At 46.8% G+C, this 14047-nt stretch overlaps 33 non-coding genes across 33 annotated transcripts; all 33 read right to left on the bottom strand.

Moving 5' to 3' along the window:
- Positions 1–506: 506 nt before the first annotated feature.
- LOC135781885 (U4 spliceosomal RNA) lies at positions 507–647 on the bottom strand. Its single transcript, XR_010545293.1, has one exon. It is a non-coding gene; the product is annotated as a U4 spliceosomal RNA (small nuclear RNA).
- A 162-nt stretch (positions 648–809) lies between these two features.
- LOC135781886 (U4 spliceosomal RNA) lies at positions 810–950 on the bottom strand. The gene has a single exon (XR_010545294.1). It is a non-coding gene; the product is annotated as a U4 spliceosomal RNA (small nuclear RNA).
- A 582-nt stretch (positions 951–1532) lies between these two features.
- On the bottom strand, positions 1533–1614 carry trnas-uga (transfer RNA serine (anticodon UGA)). The gene has a single exon. It is a non-coding gene; the product is annotated as a tRNA-Ser (tRNA).
- A 125-nt stretch (positions 1615–1739) lies between these two features.
- trnah-gug (transfer RNA histidin (anticodon GUG)) lies at positions 1740–1811 on the bottom strand. The gene has a single exon. It is a non-coding gene; the product is annotated as a tRNA-His (tRNA).
- A 178-nt stretch (positions 1812–1989) lies between these two features.
- Positions 1990–2071, bottom strand: trnas-aga (transfer RNA serine (anticodon AGA)). The gene has a single exon. It is a non-coding gene; the product is annotated as a tRNA-Ser (tRNA).
- A 94-nt stretch (positions 2072–2165) lies between these two features.
- Positions 2166–2238, bottom strand: trnak-uuu (transfer RNA lysine (anticodon UUU)). Its single transcript has one exon. It is a non-coding gene; the product is annotated as a tRNA-Lys (tRNA).
- Positions 2239–2829: 591 nt separating this feature from the next.
- On the bottom strand, positions 2830–2970 carry LOC135781935 (U4 spliceosomal RNA). The gene has a single exon (XR_010545341.1). It is a non-coding gene; the product is annotated as a U4 spliceosomal RNA (small nuclear RNA).
- Positions 2971–3552: 582 nt separating this feature from the next.
- Positions 3553–3634, bottom strand: trnas-uga (transfer RNA serine (anticodon UGA)). The gene has a single exon. It is a non-coding gene; the product is annotated as a tRNA-Ser (tRNA).
- Positions 3635–3759: 125 nt separating this feature from the next.
- trnah-gug (transfer RNA histidin (anticodon GUG)) lies at positions 3760–3831 on the bottom strand. The gene has a single exon. It is a non-coding gene; the product is annotated as a tRNA-His (tRNA).
- A 178-nt stretch (positions 3832–4009) lies between these two features.
- On the bottom strand, positions 4010–4091 carry trnas-aga (transfer RNA serine (anticodon AGA)). The gene has a single exon. It is a non-coding gene; the product is annotated as a tRNA-Ser (tRNA).
- Positions 4092–4185: 94 nt separating this feature from the next.
- trnak-uuu (transfer RNA lysine (anticodon UUU)) lies at positions 4186–4258 on the bottom strand. The gene has a single exon. It is a non-coding gene; the product is annotated as a tRNA-Lys (tRNA).
- Positions 4259–4850: 592 nt separating this feature from the next.
- LOC135781936 (U4 spliceosomal RNA) lies at positions 4851–4991 on the bottom strand. Its single transcript, XR_010545342.1, has one exon. It is a non-coding gene; the product is annotated as a U4 spliceosomal RNA (small nuclear RNA).
- Positions 4992–5153: 162 nt separating this feature from the next.
- LOC135781949 (U4 spliceosomal RNA) lies at positions 5154–5294 on the bottom strand. The gene has a single exon (XR_010545354.1). It is a non-coding gene; the product is annotated as a U4 spliceosomal RNA (small nuclear RNA).
- A 582-nt stretch (positions 5295–5876) lies between these two features.
- trnas-uga (transfer RNA serine (anticodon UGA)) lies at positions 5877–5958 on the bottom strand. Its single transcript has one exon. It is a non-coding gene; the product is annotated as a tRNA-Ser (tRNA).
- A 125-nt stretch (positions 5959–6083) lies between these two features.
- Positions 6084–6155, bottom strand: trnah-gug (transfer RNA histidin (anticodon GUG)). The gene has a single exon. It is a non-coding gene; the product is annotated as a tRNA-His (tRNA).
- Positions 6156–6333: 178 nt separating this feature from the next.
- On the bottom strand, positions 6334–6415 carry trnas-aga (transfer RNA serine (anticodon AGA)). The gene has a single exon. It is a non-coding gene; the product is annotated as a tRNA-Ser (tRNA).
- A 94-nt stretch (positions 6416–6509) lies between these two features.
- trnak-uuu (transfer RNA lysine (anticodon UUU)) lies at positions 6510–6582 on the bottom strand. The gene has a single exon. It is a non-coding gene; the product is annotated as a tRNA-Lys (tRNA).
- Positions 6583–7172: 590 nt separating this feature from the next.
- LOC135781937 (U4 spliceosomal RNA) lies at positions 7173–7313 on the bottom strand. The gene has a single exon (XR_010545343.1). It is a non-coding gene; the product is annotated as a U4 spliceosomal RNA (small nuclear RNA).
- Positions 7314–7895: 582 nt separating this feature from the next.
- Positions 7896–7977, bottom strand: trnas-uga (transfer RNA serine (anticodon UGA)). Its single transcript has one exon. It is a non-coding gene; the product is annotated as a tRNA-Ser (tRNA).
- A 375-nt stretch (positions 7978–8352) lies between these two features.
- trnas-aga (transfer RNA serine (anticodon AGA)) lies at positions 8353–8434 on the bottom strand. The gene has a single exon. It is a non-coding gene; the product is annotated as a tRNA-Ser (tRNA).
- Positions 8435–8528: 94 nt separating this feature from the next.
- Positions 8529–8601, bottom strand: trnak-uuu (transfer RNA lysine (anticodon UUU)). The gene has a single exon. It is a non-coding gene; the product is annotated as a tRNA-Lys (tRNA).
- A 592-nt stretch (positions 8602–9193) lies between these two features.
- Positions 9194–9334, bottom strand: LOC135781887 (U4 spliceosomal RNA). Its single transcript, XR_010545295.1, has one exon. It is a non-coding gene; the product is annotated as a U4 spliceosomal RNA (small nuclear RNA).
- Positions 9335–9496: 162 nt separating this feature from the next.
- On the bottom strand, positions 9497–9637 carry LOC135781888 (U4 spliceosomal RNA). Its single transcript, XR_010545296.1, has one exon. It is a non-coding gene; the product is annotated as a U4 spliceosomal RNA (small nuclear RNA).
- Positions 9638–10219: 582 nt separating this feature from the next.
- Positions 10220–10301, bottom strand: trnas-uga (transfer RNA serine (anticodon UGA)). Its single transcript has one exon. It is a non-coding gene; the product is annotated as a tRNA-Ser (tRNA).
- A 125-nt stretch (positions 10302–10426) lies between these two features.
- Positions 10427–10498, bottom strand: trnah-gug (transfer RNA histidin (anticodon GUG)). The gene has a single exon. It is a non-coding gene; the product is annotated as a tRNA-His (tRNA).
- Positions 10499–10676: 178 nt separating this feature from the next.
- On the bottom strand, positions 10677–10758 carry trnas-aga (transfer RNA serine (anticodon AGA)). Its single transcript has one exon. It is a non-coding gene; the product is annotated as a tRNA-Ser (tRNA).
- Positions 10759–10852: 94 nt separating this feature from the next.
- On the bottom strand, positions 10853–10925 carry trnak-uuu (transfer RNA lysine (anticodon UUU)). The gene has a single exon. It is a non-coding gene; the product is annotated as a tRNA-Lys (tRNA).
- Positions 10926–11516: 591 nt separating this feature from the next.
- Positions 11517–11657, bottom strand: LOC135781938 (U4 spliceosomal RNA). Its single transcript, XR_010545344.1, has one exon. It is a non-coding gene; the product is annotated as a U4 spliceosomal RNA (small nuclear RNA).
- A 582-nt stretch (positions 11658–12239) lies between these two features.
- Positions 12240–12321, bottom strand: trnas-uga (transfer RNA serine (anticodon UGA)). The gene has a single exon. It is a non-coding gene; the product is annotated as a tRNA-Ser (tRNA).
- Positions 12322–12446: 125 nt separating this feature from the next.
- Positions 12447–12518, bottom strand: trnah-gug (transfer RNA histidin (anticodon GUG)). The gene has a single exon. It is a non-coding gene; the product is annotated as a tRNA-His (tRNA).
- Positions 12519–12696: 178 nt separating this feature from the next.
- trnas-aga (transfer RNA serine (anticodon AGA)) lies at positions 12697–12778 on the bottom strand. The gene has a single exon. It is a non-coding gene; the product is annotated as a tRNA-Ser (tRNA).
- Positions 12779–12872: 94 nt separating this feature from the next.
- On the bottom strand, positions 12873–12945 carry trnak-uuu (transfer RNA lysine (anticodon UUU)). Its single transcript has one exon. It is a non-coding gene; the product is annotated as a tRNA-Lys (tRNA).
- A 592-nt stretch (positions 12946–13537) lies between these two features.
- On the bottom strand, positions 13538–13678 carry LOC135781939 (U4 spliceosomal RNA). The gene has a single exon (XR_010545345.1). It is a non-coding gene; the product is annotated as a U4 spliceosomal RNA (small nuclear RNA).
- Between the last annotated feature and the right edge of the window lie 369 nt (positions 13679–14047).

The raw sequence follows: 14047 nt of genomic DNA, 5'->3' as shown, positions 1-14047 counted from the left end.
AGGTTAAATATTACTAGAATGCCAGAATGAGCAGGAAACTGCTTCAGTCTTCAAACAGAGTGCGTATTATCTATTTAAGTGGAGAAATCTTGCTTCTGCATGAGACTCTCTTTACTTCAGGAAAAGCACTCTTCATCCAAAACGTCACCAGAGAGGCAACGTTTCTAAGCTCAAGGAAATGTAGCTACATCTACGTAACATGCTGAAGTGACTCTTGAGCTGCACGAGAAAAAGCACATTTGACAAAACGTGACCCTGCCCGTGAAAACCCAGCTAAAATCTTTTTTGTGATTTGGTCTTTTCTACATAAAACCGTCCAACATACATAAAGGGTGTCGTTTGAAAACATCATCGTGATGTCCTTGGTACTGATTGCCACACAGAGGATGGAAATCAATGCGATGTCAAGTACCGGAATCAAACTTTGACGCTTTTAACCTCAGGACTATAAACATCAAAACAAACAAACACACACAACAAACTTCTCTTTGCAACAAACTCGTAAGTCTCTCAAGAGACTGTAAAAAATTGCCAAAGCTGACTGTATTTCAAGTCATCCTGGCGGGGTATTGGGTAAAGTTTTCAACCAGCAATGATCACGCCTCGGATAAACCTCATAGGCTACGATCTTGCCTCTGCGAAAGAATGATGGAAAAGGTCACGACCTCTCCTGTGCACATACCCGGACGCTGGACGACAGGGTGGTATTCAGGCTTTAAACTGAAATTAGACGCTTTTAACCTCAGGACTATAAACATCAAAACAAACAAACACACACAACAAACTTCTCTTTGCAACAAACTCGTAAGTCTCTCAAGAGACTGTAAAAAATTGCCAAAGCTGACTGTATTTCAAGTCATCCTGGCGGGGTATTGGGTAAAGTTTTCAACCAGCAATGATCACGCCTCGGATAAACCTCATAGGCTACGATCTTGCCTCTGCGAAAGAATGATGGAAAAGGTCACGACCTCTCCTGTGCACATACCCGGACGCTGGACGACAGGGTGGTATTCAGGCTTTAAACTGAAATTAGACTTCAGGTACTGCTTTGCTGCATGTTGTGCCTTTTCAGCAGGTGAGAGATCTGCACAAAAAGTTTGTTCATTATCCGCTTTCTACTTAGAAAAGCAAAAGTGCAAATACACGTTTGAATTATTTAAGGAAAACAATCCGGGGGAGAGAATTGTAGGAATCCTGAAAACAAAGAGGGTAGAGCCATAGTCCTTAACCTCTCAGAAAATTGCTCAGGTCAGGATCAACTCGATTAGCGACGATCTACAACAGTTGTAAACAAAGTCTTGTTCCAGCTCTTCTATGGTTTCCTGCTGCACGTGCAGTATATGGTCAAAATGACAATGGAAGCCACATCACTTCACAACAGAGCCGATCTCTCACACACACAGGAGAAACTATGAAAGGCTGCATAGTTTTCCCACTGTGCAACCCATGGTACCAACTTGAGCTGCAGAAATAAAGCAAATCGTGAGCTGGAACATCCAACAAGAGATAGGCCGAGCCAGGGACCAGACACTCGTAGTCGGCAGGGCTTGAACCTGCGCGGGGAGACCCCAATGGATTTCAAATCCATCGCCTTAACCACTCGGCCACGACTACAACAGGGTAACCTGGTGAGCTCTCTGGGCCTGGTGTGTGCTGGAAAAGAACTTGACGGTCAGGCAACCAGCCGATCACAAAAGGGGCAGGAGCGGGAAGACCCCAACAGACTTTCCCGGAAGGGCTGCCGTGACCCGGATTCGAACCGGGGTTGCTGCGGCCACAACGCAGAGTACTAACCACTATACGATCACGGCGTGCCACGGGGCTGCGCAAGAAAGATGCCTGCGGGTCTGCCTGAGTACAATGGCTGTGAGGGGACTGCCATTTCTATGCAGAAGTCAAAATCATTTTTGTATTTCTTTCAACTGCAAATCTTAAGCAGAAGCCCTCACGAAGTAGAGTCGGTCTACTCGAGAGTCTGAAGTCTGAAGACGTAGTCGGCAGGATTCGAACCTGCGCGGGGAGACCCCAATGGATTTCTAGTCCATCGCCTTAACCACTCGGCCACGACTACATGCTGTCGCTGTTGGGAAACTTTATCCTTTCCCCGTTCGCTACGAAACGGAGCTCTAGACACAGCAGCACAAAAGGCGATCGAGGCTACTCATCGGCCGAACAGGGACTTGAACCCTGGACCCTCAGATTAAAAGTCTGATGCTCTACCGACTGAGCTATCCGGGCTCGCACCTGAGTACCAGGGCTTCACGCCTCAGCCAAGTACGGGACTTCAGTACCATGTCCTGTTAGCTACTCTTTTGTCTATGGACAGGTTAAATATTACTAGAATGCCAGAATGAGCAGGAAACTGCTTCAGTCTTCAAACAGAGTGCGTATTATCTATTTAAGTGGAGAAATCTTGCTTCTGCATGAGACTCTCTTTACTTCAGGAAAAGCACTCTTCATCCAAAACGTCACCAGAGAGGCAACGTTTCTAAGCTCAAGGAAATGTAGCTACATCTACGTAACATGCCGAAGTGACTCTTGAGCTGCACGAGAAAAAGCACATTTGACAAAACGTGACCCTGCCCGTGAAAACCCAGCTAAAATCTTTTTTGTGATTTGGTCTTTTCTACATAAAACCGTCCAACATACATAAAGGGTGTCGTTTGAAAACATCATCGTGATGTCCTTGGTACTGATTGCCACACAGAGGATGGAAACAATGCGATGTCAAGTACCGGAATCAAACTTTGACGCTTTTAACCTCAGGACTATAAACATCAAAACAAACAAACACACACAACAAACTTCTCTTTGCAACAAACTCGTAAGTCTCTCAAGAGACTGTGAAAAATTGCCAAAGCTGACTGTATTTCAAGTCATCCTGGCGGGGTATTGGGTAAAGTTTTCAACCAGCAATGATCACGCCTCGGATAAACCTCATAGGCTACGATCTTGCCTCTGCGAAAGAATGATGGAAAAGGTCACGACCTCTCCTCTGCACATACCCGGACGCTGGGCGACAGGGTGGTATTCAGGCTTTAAACTGAAATTAGACTTCAGGTACTGCTTTGCTGCATGTTGTGCCTTTTCAGCAGGTGAGAGATCTGCACAAAAAGTTTGTTCATTATCCGCTTTCTACTTAGAAAAGCAAAAGTGCAAATACACGTTTGAATTATTTAAGGAAAACAATCCGGGGGAGAGAATTGTGGGAATCCTGAAAACAAAGAGGGTAGAGCCATAGTCCTTAACCTCTCAGAAAATTGCTCAGGTCAGGATCAACTCGATTAGCGACGATCTACAACAGTTGTAAACAAAGTCTTGTTCCAGCTCTTCTATGGTTTCCTGCTGCACGTGCAGTATATGGTCAAAATGACAATGGAAGCCACATCACTTCATAACAGAGCCGATCTCTCACACACACAGGAGAAACTACGAAAGGCTGCATAGTTTTCCCACTGTGCAACCCATGGTACCAACTTGAGCTGCAGAAATAAAGCAAATCGTGAGCTGGAACATCCAACAAGAGAGAGGCCGAGCCAGGGACCAGAAACTCGTAGTCGGCAGGGCTTGAACCTGCGCGGGGAGACCCCAATGGATTTCAAATCCATCGCCTTAACCACTCGGCCACGACTACAACAGGGTAACCTGGTGAGCTCTCTGGGCCTGGTGTGTGCTGGAAAAGAACTTGACGGTCAGGCAACCAGCCGATCACAAAAGGGGCGGGAGCGGGAAGACCCCAACAGACTTTCCCGGAAGTGCTGCCGTGACCCGGATTCGAACCGGGGTTGCTGCGGCCACAACGCAGAGTACTAACCACTATACGATCACGGCGTGCCACGGGGCTGCGCAAGAAAGATGCCTGCGGGTCTGCCTGAGTACAATGGCTGTGAGGGGACTGCCATTTCTATGCAGAAGTCAAAATCATTTTTGTATTTCTTTCAACTGCAAATCTTAAGCAGAAGCCCTCACGAAGTAGAGTCGGTCTACTCGAGAGTCTGAAGTCTGAAGACGTAGTCGGCAGGATTCGAACCTGCGCGGGGAGACCCCAATGGATTTCTAGTCCATCGCCTTAACCACTCGGCCACGACTACATGCCGTCGCTGTTGGGAAACTTTATCCTTTCCCCGTTCGCTACGAAACGGAGCTCTAGACACAGCAGCACAAAAGGCGATCGAGGCTACTCATCGCCCGAACAGGGACTTGAACCCTGGACCCTCAGATTAAAAGTCTGATGCTCTACCGACTGAGCTATCCGGGCTCGCACCTGAGTTCCAGGGCTTCACGCCTCAGCCAAGTACGGGACTTCAGTACCATGTCCTGTTAGCTACTCTTTGGTCTATGGACAGGTTAAATATTACTAGAATGCCAGAATGAGCAGGAAACTGCTTCAGTCTTCAAACAGAGTGCGTATTATCTATTTAAGTGGAGAAATCTTGCTTCTGCATGAGACTCTCTTTACTTCAGGAAAAGCACTCTTCATCCAAAACGTCACCAGAGAGGCAACGTTTCTAAGCTCAAGGAAATGTAGCTACATCTACGTAACATGCCGAAGTGACTCTTGAGCTGCACGAGAAAAAGCACATTTGACAAAACGTGACCCTGCCCTTGAAAACCCAGCTAAAATCTTTTTTGTGATTTGGTCTTTTCTACATAAAACCGTCCAACATACATAAAGGGTGTCGTTTGAAAACATCATCGTGATGTCCTTGGTACTGATTGCCACACAGAGGATGGAAATCAATGCGATGTCAAGTACCGGAATCAAACTTTGACGCTTTTAACCTCAGGACTATAAACATCAAAACAAACAAACACACACAACAAACTTCTCTTTGCAACAAACTCGTAAGTCTCTCAAGAGACTGTGAAAAATTGCCAAAGCTGACTGTATTTCAAGTCATCCTGGCGGGGTATTGGGTAAAGTTTTCAACCAGCAATGATCACGCCTCGGATAAACCTCATAGGCTACGATCTTGCCTCTGCGAAAGAATGATGGAAAAGGTCACGACCTCTCCTGTGCACATACCCGGACGCTGGACGACAGGGTGGTATTCAGGCTTTAAACTGAAATTAGACGCTTTTAACCTCAGGACTATAAACATCAAAACAAACAAACACACACAACAAACTTCTCTTTGCAACAAACTCGTAAGTCTCTCAAGAGACTGTAAAAAATTGCCAAAGCTGACTGTATTTCAAGTCATCCTGGCGGGGTATTGGGTAAAGTTTTCAACCAGCAATGATCACGCCTCAGATAAACCTCATAGGCTACGATCTTGCCTCTGCGAAAGAATGATGGAAAAGGTCACGACCTCTCCTGTGCACATACCCGGACGCTGGACGACAGGGTGGTATTCAGGCTTTAAACTGAAATTAGACTTCAGGTACTGCTTTGCTGCATGTTGTGCCTTTTCAGCAGGTGAGAGATCTGCACAAAAAGTTTGTTCATTATCCGCTTTCTACTTAGAAAAGCAAAAGTGCAAATACACGTTTGAATTATTTAAGGAAAACAATCCGGGGGAGAGAATTGTAGGAATCCTGAAAACAAAGAGGGTAGAGCCATAGTCCTTAACCTCTCAGAAAATTGCTCAGGTCAGGATCAACTCGATTAGCGACGATCTACAACAGTTGTAAACAAAGTCTTGTTCCAGCTCTTCTATGGTTTCCTGCTGCACGTGCAGTATATGGTCAAAATGACAATGGAAGCCACATCACTTCACAACAGAGCCGATCTCTCACACACACAGGAGAAACTATGAAAGGCTGCATAGTTTTCCCACTGTGCAACCCATGGTACCAACTTGAGCTGCAGAAATAAAGCAAATCGTGAGCTGGAACATCCAACAAGAGATAGGCCGAGCCAGGGACCAGACACTCGTAGTCGGCAGGGCTTGAACCTGCGCGGGGAGACCCCAATGGATTTCAAATCCATCGCCTTAACCACTCGGCCACGACTACAACAGGGTAACCTGGTGAGCTCTCTGGGCCTGGTGTGTGCTGGAAAAGAACTTGACGGTCAGGCAACCAGCCGATCACAAAAGGGGCAGGAGCGGGAAGACCCCAACAGACTTTCCCGGAAGGGCTGCCGTGACCCGGATTCGAACCGGGGTTGCTGCGGCCACAACGCAGTGTACTAACCACTATACGATCACGGCGTGCCACCGGGCTGCGCAAGAAAGATGCCTGCGGGTCTGCCTGAGTACAATGGCTGTGAGGGGACTGCCATTTCTATGCAGAAGTCAAAATCATTTTTGTATTTCTTTCAACTGCAAATCTTAAGCAGAAGCCCTCACGAAGTAGAGTCGGTCTACTCGAGAGTCTGAAGTCTGAAGACGTAGTCGGCAGGATTCGAACCTGCGCGGGGAGACCCCAATGGATTTCTAGTCCATCGCCTTAACCACTCGGCCACGACTACATGCTGTCGCTGTTGGGAAACTTTATCCTTTCCCCGTTCGCTACGAAACGGAGCTCTAGACACAGCAGCACAAAAGGCGATCGAGGCTACTCATCGGCCGAACAGGGACTTGAACCCTGGACCCTCAGATTAAAAGTCTGATGCTCTACCGACTGAGCTATCCGGGCTCGCACCTGAGTACCAGGGCTTCACGCCTCAGCCAAGTACGGGACTTCAGTACCATGTCCTGTTAGCTACTCTTTTGTCTATGGACAGGTTAAATATTACTAGAATGCCAGAATGAGCAGGAAACTGCTTCAGTCTTCAAACAGAGTGCGTATTATCTATTTAAGTGGAGAAATCTTGCTTCTGCATGAGACTCTCTTTACTTCAGGAAAAGCACTCTTCATCCAAAACGTCACCAGAGAGGCAACGTTTCTAAGCTCAAGGAAATGTAGCTACATCTACGTAACATGCCGAAGTGACTCTTGAGCTGCACGAGAAAAAGCACATTTGACAAAACGTGACCCTGCCCGTGAAAACCCAGCTAAAATCTTTTTGTGATTTGGTCTTTTCTACATAAAACCGTCCAACATACATAAAGGGTGTCGTTTGAAAACATCATCGTGATGTCCTTGGTACTGATTGCCACACAGAGGATGGAAACAATGCGATGTCAAGTACCGGAATCAAACTTTGACGCTTTTAACCTCAGGACTATAAACATCAAAACAAACAAACACACACAACAAACTTCTCTTTGCAACAAACTCGTAAGTCTCTCAAGAGACTGTGAAAAATTGCCAAAGCTGACTGTATTTCAAGTCATCCTGGCGGGGTATTGGGTAAAGTTTTCAACCAGCAATGATCACGCCTCGGATAAACCTCATAGGCTACGATCTTGCCTCTGCGAAAGAATGATGGAAAAGGTCACGACCTCTCCTCTGCACATACCCGGACGCTGGGCGACAGGGTGGTATTCAGGCTTTAAACTGAAATTAGACTTCAGGTACTGCTTTGCTGCATGTTGTGCCTTTTCAGCAGGTGAGAGATCTGCACAAAAAGTTTGTTCATTATCCGCTTTCTACTTAGAAAAGCAAAAGTGCAAATACACGTTTGAATTATTTAAGGAAAACAATCCGGGGGAGAGAATTGTGGGAATCCTGAAAACAAAGAGGGTAGAGCCATAGTCCTTAACCTCTCAGAAAATTGCTCAGGTCAGGATCAACTCGATTAGCGACGATCTACAACAGTTGTAAACAAAGTCTTGTTCCAGCTCTTCTATGGTTTCCTGCTGCACGTGCAGTATATGGTCAAAATGACAATGGAAGCCACATCACTTCATAACAGAGCCGATCTCTCACACACACAGGAGAAACTACGAAAGGCTGCATAGTTTTCCCACTGTGCAACCCATGGTACCAACTTGAGCTGCAGAAATAAAGCAAATCGTGAGCTGGAACATCCAACAAGAGAGAGGCCGAGCCAGGGACCAGAAACTCGTAGTCGGCAGGGCTTGAACCTGCGCGGGGAGACCCCAATGGATTTCAAATCCATCGCCTTAACCACTCGGCCACGACTACAACAGGGTAACCTGGTGAGCTCTCTGGGCCTGGTGTGTGCTGGAAAAGAACTTGACGGTCAGGCAACCAGCCGATCACAAAAGGGGCGGGAGCGGGAAGACCCCAACAGACTTTCCCGGAAGTGCTGCCGTGACCCGGATTCGAACCGGGGTTGCTGCGGCCACAACGCAGAGTACTAACCACTATATGATCACGGCGTGCCACGGGGCTGCGCAAGAAAGATGCCTGCGGGTCTGCCTGAGTACAATGGCTGTGAGGGGACTGCCATTTCTATGCAGAAGTCAAAATCATTTTTGTATTTCTTTCAACTGCAAATCTTAAGCAGAAGCCCTCACGAAGTAGAGTCGGTCTACTCGACAGTCTGAAGTCTGAAGACGTAGTCGGCAGGATTCGAACCTGCGCGGGGAGACCCCAATGGATTTCTAGTCCATCGCCTTAACCACTCGGCCACGACTACATGCTGTCGCTGTTGGGAAACTTTATCCTTTCCCCGTTCGCTACGAAACGGAGCTCTAGACACAGCAGCACAAAAGGCGATCGAGGCTACTCATCGCCCGAACAGGGACTTGAACCCTGGACCCTCAGATTAAAAGCCTGATGCTCTACCGACTGAGCTATCCGGGCTCGCACCTGAGTTCCAGGGCTTCACGCCTCAGCCAAGTACGGGACTTCAGTACCATGTCCTGTTAGCTACTCTTTGGTCTATGGACAGGTTAAATATTACTAGAATGCCAGAATGAGCAGGAAACTGCTTCAGTCTTCAAACAGAGTGCGTATTATCTATTTAAGTGGAGAAATCTTGCTTCTGCATGAGACTCTCTTTACTTCAGGAAAAGCACTCTTCATCCAAAACGTCACCAGAGAGGCAACGTTTCTAAGCTCAAGGAAATGTAGCTACATCTACGTAACATGCTGAAGTGACTCTTGAGCTGCACGAGAAAAAGCACATTTGACAAAACGTGACCCTGCCCGTGAAAACCCAGCTAAAATCTTTTTTGTGATTTGGTCTTTTCTACATAAAACCGTCCAACATACATAAAGGGTGTCGTTTGAAAACATCATCGTGATGTCCTTGGTACTGATTGCCACACAGAGGATGGAAATCAATGCGATGTCAAGTACCGGAATCAAACTTTGACGCTTTTAACCTCAGGACTATAAACATCAAAACAAACAAACACACACAACAAACTTCTCTTTGCAACAAACTCGTAAGTCTCTCAAGAGACTGTAAAAAATTGCCAAAGCTGACTGTATTTCAAGTCATCCTGGCGGGGTATTGGGTAAAGTTTTCAACCAGCAATGATCACGCCTCGGATAAACCTCATAGGCTACGATCTTGCCTCTGCGAAAGAATGATGGAAAAGGTCACGACCTCTCCTGTGCACATACCCGGACGCTGGACGACAGGGTGGTATTCAGGCTTTAAACTGAAATTAGACGCTTTTAACCTCAGGACTATAAACATCAAAACAAACAAACACACACAACAAACTTCTCTTTGCAACAAACTCGTAAGTCTCTCAAGAGACTGTAAAAAATTGCCAAAGCTGACTGTATTTCAAGTCATCCTGGCGGGGTATTGGGTAAAGTTTTCAACCAGCAATGATCACGCCTCGGATAAACCTCATAGGCTACGATCTTGCCTCTGCGAAAGAATGATGGAAAAGGTCACGACCTCTCCTGTGCACATACCCGGACGCTGGACGACAGGGTGGTATTCAGGCTTTAAACTGAAATTAGACTTCAGGTACTGCTTTGCTGCATGTTGTGCCTTTTCAGCAGGTGAGAGATCTGCACAAAAAGTTTGTTCATTATCCGCTTTCTACTTAGAAAAGCAAAAGTGCAAATACACGTTTGAATTATTTAAGGAAAACAATCCGGGGGAGAGAATTGTAGGAATCCTGAAAACAAAGAGGGTAGAGCCATAGTCCTTAACCTCTCAGAAAATTGCTCAGGTCAGGATCAACTCGATTAGCGACGATCTACAACAGTTGTAAACAAAGTCTTGTTCCAGCTCTTCTATGGTTTCCTGCTGCACGTGCAGTATATGGTCAAAATGACAATGGAAGCCACATCACTTCACAACAGAGCCGATCTCTCACACACACAGGAGAAACTATGAAAGGCTGCATAGTTTTCCCACTGTGCAACCCATGGTACCAACTTGAGCTGCAGAAATAAAGCAAATCGTGAGCTGGAACATCCAACAAGAGATAGGCCGAGCCAGGGACCAGACACTCGTAGTCGGCAGGGCTTGAACCTGCGCGGGGAGACCCCAATGGATTTCAAATCCATCGCCTTAACCACTCGGCCACGACTACAACAGGGTAACCTGGTGAGCTCTCTGGGCCTGGTGTGTGCTGGAAAAGAACTTGACGGTCAGGCAACCAGCCGATCACAAAAGGGGCAGGAGCGGGAAGACCCCAACAGACTTTCCCGGAAGGGCTGCCGTGACCCGGATTCGAACCGGGGTTGCTGCGGCCACAACGCAGAGTACTAACCACTATACGATCACGGCGTGCCACGGGGCTGCGCAAGAAAGATGCCTGCGGGTCTGCCTGAGTACAATGGCTGTGAGGGGACTGCCATTTCTATGCAGAAGTCAAAATCATTTTTGTATTTCTTTCAACTGCAAATCTTAAGCAGAAGCCCTCACGAAGTAGAGTCGGTCTACTCGAGAGTCTGAAGTCTGAAGACGTAGTCGGCAGGATTCGAACCTGCGCGGGGAGACCCCAATGGATTTCTAGTCCATCGCCTTAACCACTCGGCCACGACTACATGCTGTCGCTGTTGGGAAACTTTATCCTTTCCCCGTTCGCTACGAAACGGAGCTCTAGACACAGCAGCACAAAAGGCGATCGAGGCTACTCATCGGCCGAACAGGGACTTGAACCCTGGACCCTCAGATTAAAAGTCTGATGCTCTACCGACTGAGCTATCCGGGCTCGCACCTGAGTACCAGGGCTTCACGCCTCAGCCAAGTACGGGACTTCAGTACCATGTCCTGTTAGCTACTCTTTTGTCTATGGACAGGTTAAATATTACTAGAATGCCAGAATGAGCAGGAAACTGCTTCAGTCTTCAAACAGAGTGCGTATTATCTATTTAAGTGGAGAAATCTTGCTTCTGCATGAGACTCTCTTTACTTCAGGAAAAGCACTCTTCATCCAAAACGTCACCAGAGAGGCAACGTTTCTAAGCTCAAGGAAATGTAGCTACATCTACGTAACATGCCGAAGTGACTCTTGAGCTGCACGAGAAAAAGCACATTTGACAAAACGTGACCCTGCCCGTGAAAACCCAGCTAAAATCTTTTTTGTGATTTGGTCTTTTCTACATAAAACCGTCCAACATACATAAAGGGTGTCGTTTGAAAACATCATCGTGATGTCCTTGGTACTGATTGCCACACAGAGGATGGAAACAATGCGATGTCAAGTACCGGAATCAAACTTTGACGCTTTTAACCTCAGGACTATAAACATCAAAACAAACAAACACACACAACAAACTTCTCTTTGCAACAAACTCGTAAGTCTCTCAAGAGACTGTGAAAAATTGCCAAAGCTGACTGTATTTCAAGTCATCCTGGCGGGGTATTGGGTAAAGTTTTCAACCAGCAATGATCACGCCTCGGATAAACCTCATAGGCTACGATCTTGCCTCTGCGAAAGAATGATGGAAAAGGTCACGACCTCTCCTCTGCACATACCCGGACGCTGGGCGACAGGGTGGTATTCAGGCTTTAAACTGAAATTAGACTTCAGGTACTGCTTTGCTGCATGTTGTGCCTTTTCAGCAGGTGAGAGATCTGCACAAAAAGTTTGTTCATTATCCGCTTTCTACTTAGAAAAGCAAAAGTGCAAATACACGTTTGAATTATTTAAGGAAAACAATCCGGGGGAGAGAATTGTGGGAATCCTGAAAACAAAGAGGGTAGAGCCATAGTCCTTAACCTCTCAGAAAATTGCTCAGGTCAGGATCAACTCGATTAGCGACGATCTACAACAGTTGTAAACAAAGTCTTGTTCCAGCTCTTCTATGGTTTCCTGCTGCACGTGCAGTATATGGTCAAAATGACAATGGAAGCCACATCACTTCATAACAGAGCCGATCTCTCACACACACAGGAGAAACTACGAAAGGCTGCATAGTTTTCCCACTGTGCAACCCATGGTACCAACTTGAGCTGCAGAAATAAAGCAAATCGTGAGCTGGAACATCCAACAAGAGAGAGGCCGAGCCAGGGACCAGAAACTCGTAGTCGGCAGGGCTTGAACCTGCGCGGGGAGACCCCAATGGATTTCAAATCCATCGCCTTAACCACTCGGCCACGACTACAACAGGGTAACCTGGTGAGCTCTCTGGGCCTGGTGTGTGCTGGAAAAGAACTTGACGGTCAGGCAACCAGCCGATCACAAAAGGGGCGGGAGCGGGAAGACCCCAACAGACTTTCCCGGAAGTGCTGCCGTGACCCGGATTCGAACCGGGGTTGCTGCGGCCACAACGCAGAGTACTAACCACTATACGATCACGGCGTGCCACGGGGCTGCGCAAGAAAGATGCCTGCGGGTCTGCCTGAGTACAATGGCTGTGAGGGGACTGCCATTTCTATGCAGAAGTCAAAATCATTTTTGTATTTCTTTCAACTGCAAATCTTAAGCAGAAGCCCTCACGAAGTAGAGTCGGTCTACTCGAGAGTCTGAAGTCTGAAGACGTAGTCGGCAGGATTCGAACCTGCGCGGGGAGACCCCAATGGATTTCTAGTCCATCGCCATAACCACTCGGCCACGACTACATGCTGTCGCTGTTGGGAAACTTTATCCTTTCCCCGTTCGCTACGAAACGGAGCTCTAGACACAGCAGCACAAAAGGCGATCGAGGCTACTCATCGCCCGAACAGGGACTTGAACCCTGGACCCTCAGATTAAAAGTCTGATGCTCTACCGACTGAGCTATCCGGGCTCGCACCTGAGTTCCAGGGCTTCACGCCTCAGCCAAGTACGGGACTTCAGTACCATGTCCTGTTAGCTACTCTTTGGTCTATGGACAGGTTAAATATTACTAGAATGCCAGAATGAGCAGGAAACTGCTTCAGTCTTCAAACAGAGTGGGTATTATCTATTTAAGTGGAGAAATCTTGCTTCTGCATGAGACTCTCTTTACTTCAGGAAAAGCACTCTTCATCCAAAACGTCACCAGAGAGGCAACGTTTCTAAGCTCAAGGAAATGTAGCTACATCTACGTAACATGCCGAAGTGACTCTTGAGCTGCACGAGAAAAAGCACATTTGACAAAACGTGACCCTGCCCTTGAAAACCCAGCTAAAATCTTTTTTGTGATTTGGTCTTTTCTACATAAAACCGTCCAACATACATAAAGGGTGTCGTTTGAAAACATCATCGTGATGTCCTTGGTACTGATTGCCACACAGAGGATGGAAATCAATGCGATGTCAAGTACCGGAATCAAACTTTGACGCTTTTAACCTCAGGACTATAAACATCAAAACAAACAAACACACACAACAAACTTCTCTTTGCAACAAACTCGTAAGTCTCTCAAGAGACTGTGAAAAATTGCCAAAGCTGACTGTATTTCAAGTCATCCTGGCGGGGTATTGGGTAAAGTTTTCAACCAGCAATGATCACGCCTCGGATAAACCTCATAGGCTACGATCTTGCCTCTGCGAAAGAATGATGGAAAAGGTCACGACCTCTCCTGTGCACATACCCGGACGCTGGACGACAGGGTGGTATTCAGGCTTTAAACTGAAATTAGACTTCAGGTACTGCTTTGCTGCATGTTGTGCCTTTTCAGCAGGTGAGAGATCTGCACAAAAAGTTTGTTCATTATCCGCTTTCTACTTAGAAAAGCAAAAGTGCAAATACACGTTTGAATTATTTAAGGAAAACAATCCGGGGGAGAGAATTGTGGGAATCCTGAAAACAAAGAGGGTAGAGCCATAGTCCTTAACCTCTCAGAAAATTGCTCAGGTCAGGATCAACTCGATTAGCGACGATCTACAACAGTTGTAAACAAAGTCTTGTTCCAGCTCTTCTATGGT

This window comes from Paramisgurnus dabryanus, chromosome 23 (assembly GCF_030506205.2).
Source record: "Paramisgurnus dabryanus chromosome 23, PD_genome_1.1, whole genome shotgun sequence".
In the NCBI taxonomy this organism is placed as follows: Eukaryota; Metazoa; Chordata; class Actinopteri; order Cypriniformes; family Cobitidae; genus Paramisgurnus; species Paramisgurnus dabryanus.
The sequence above is the reverse complement of the archived record's forward strand: the minus strand, read 5'-3'. Positions and strand labels throughout refer to the sequence as shown.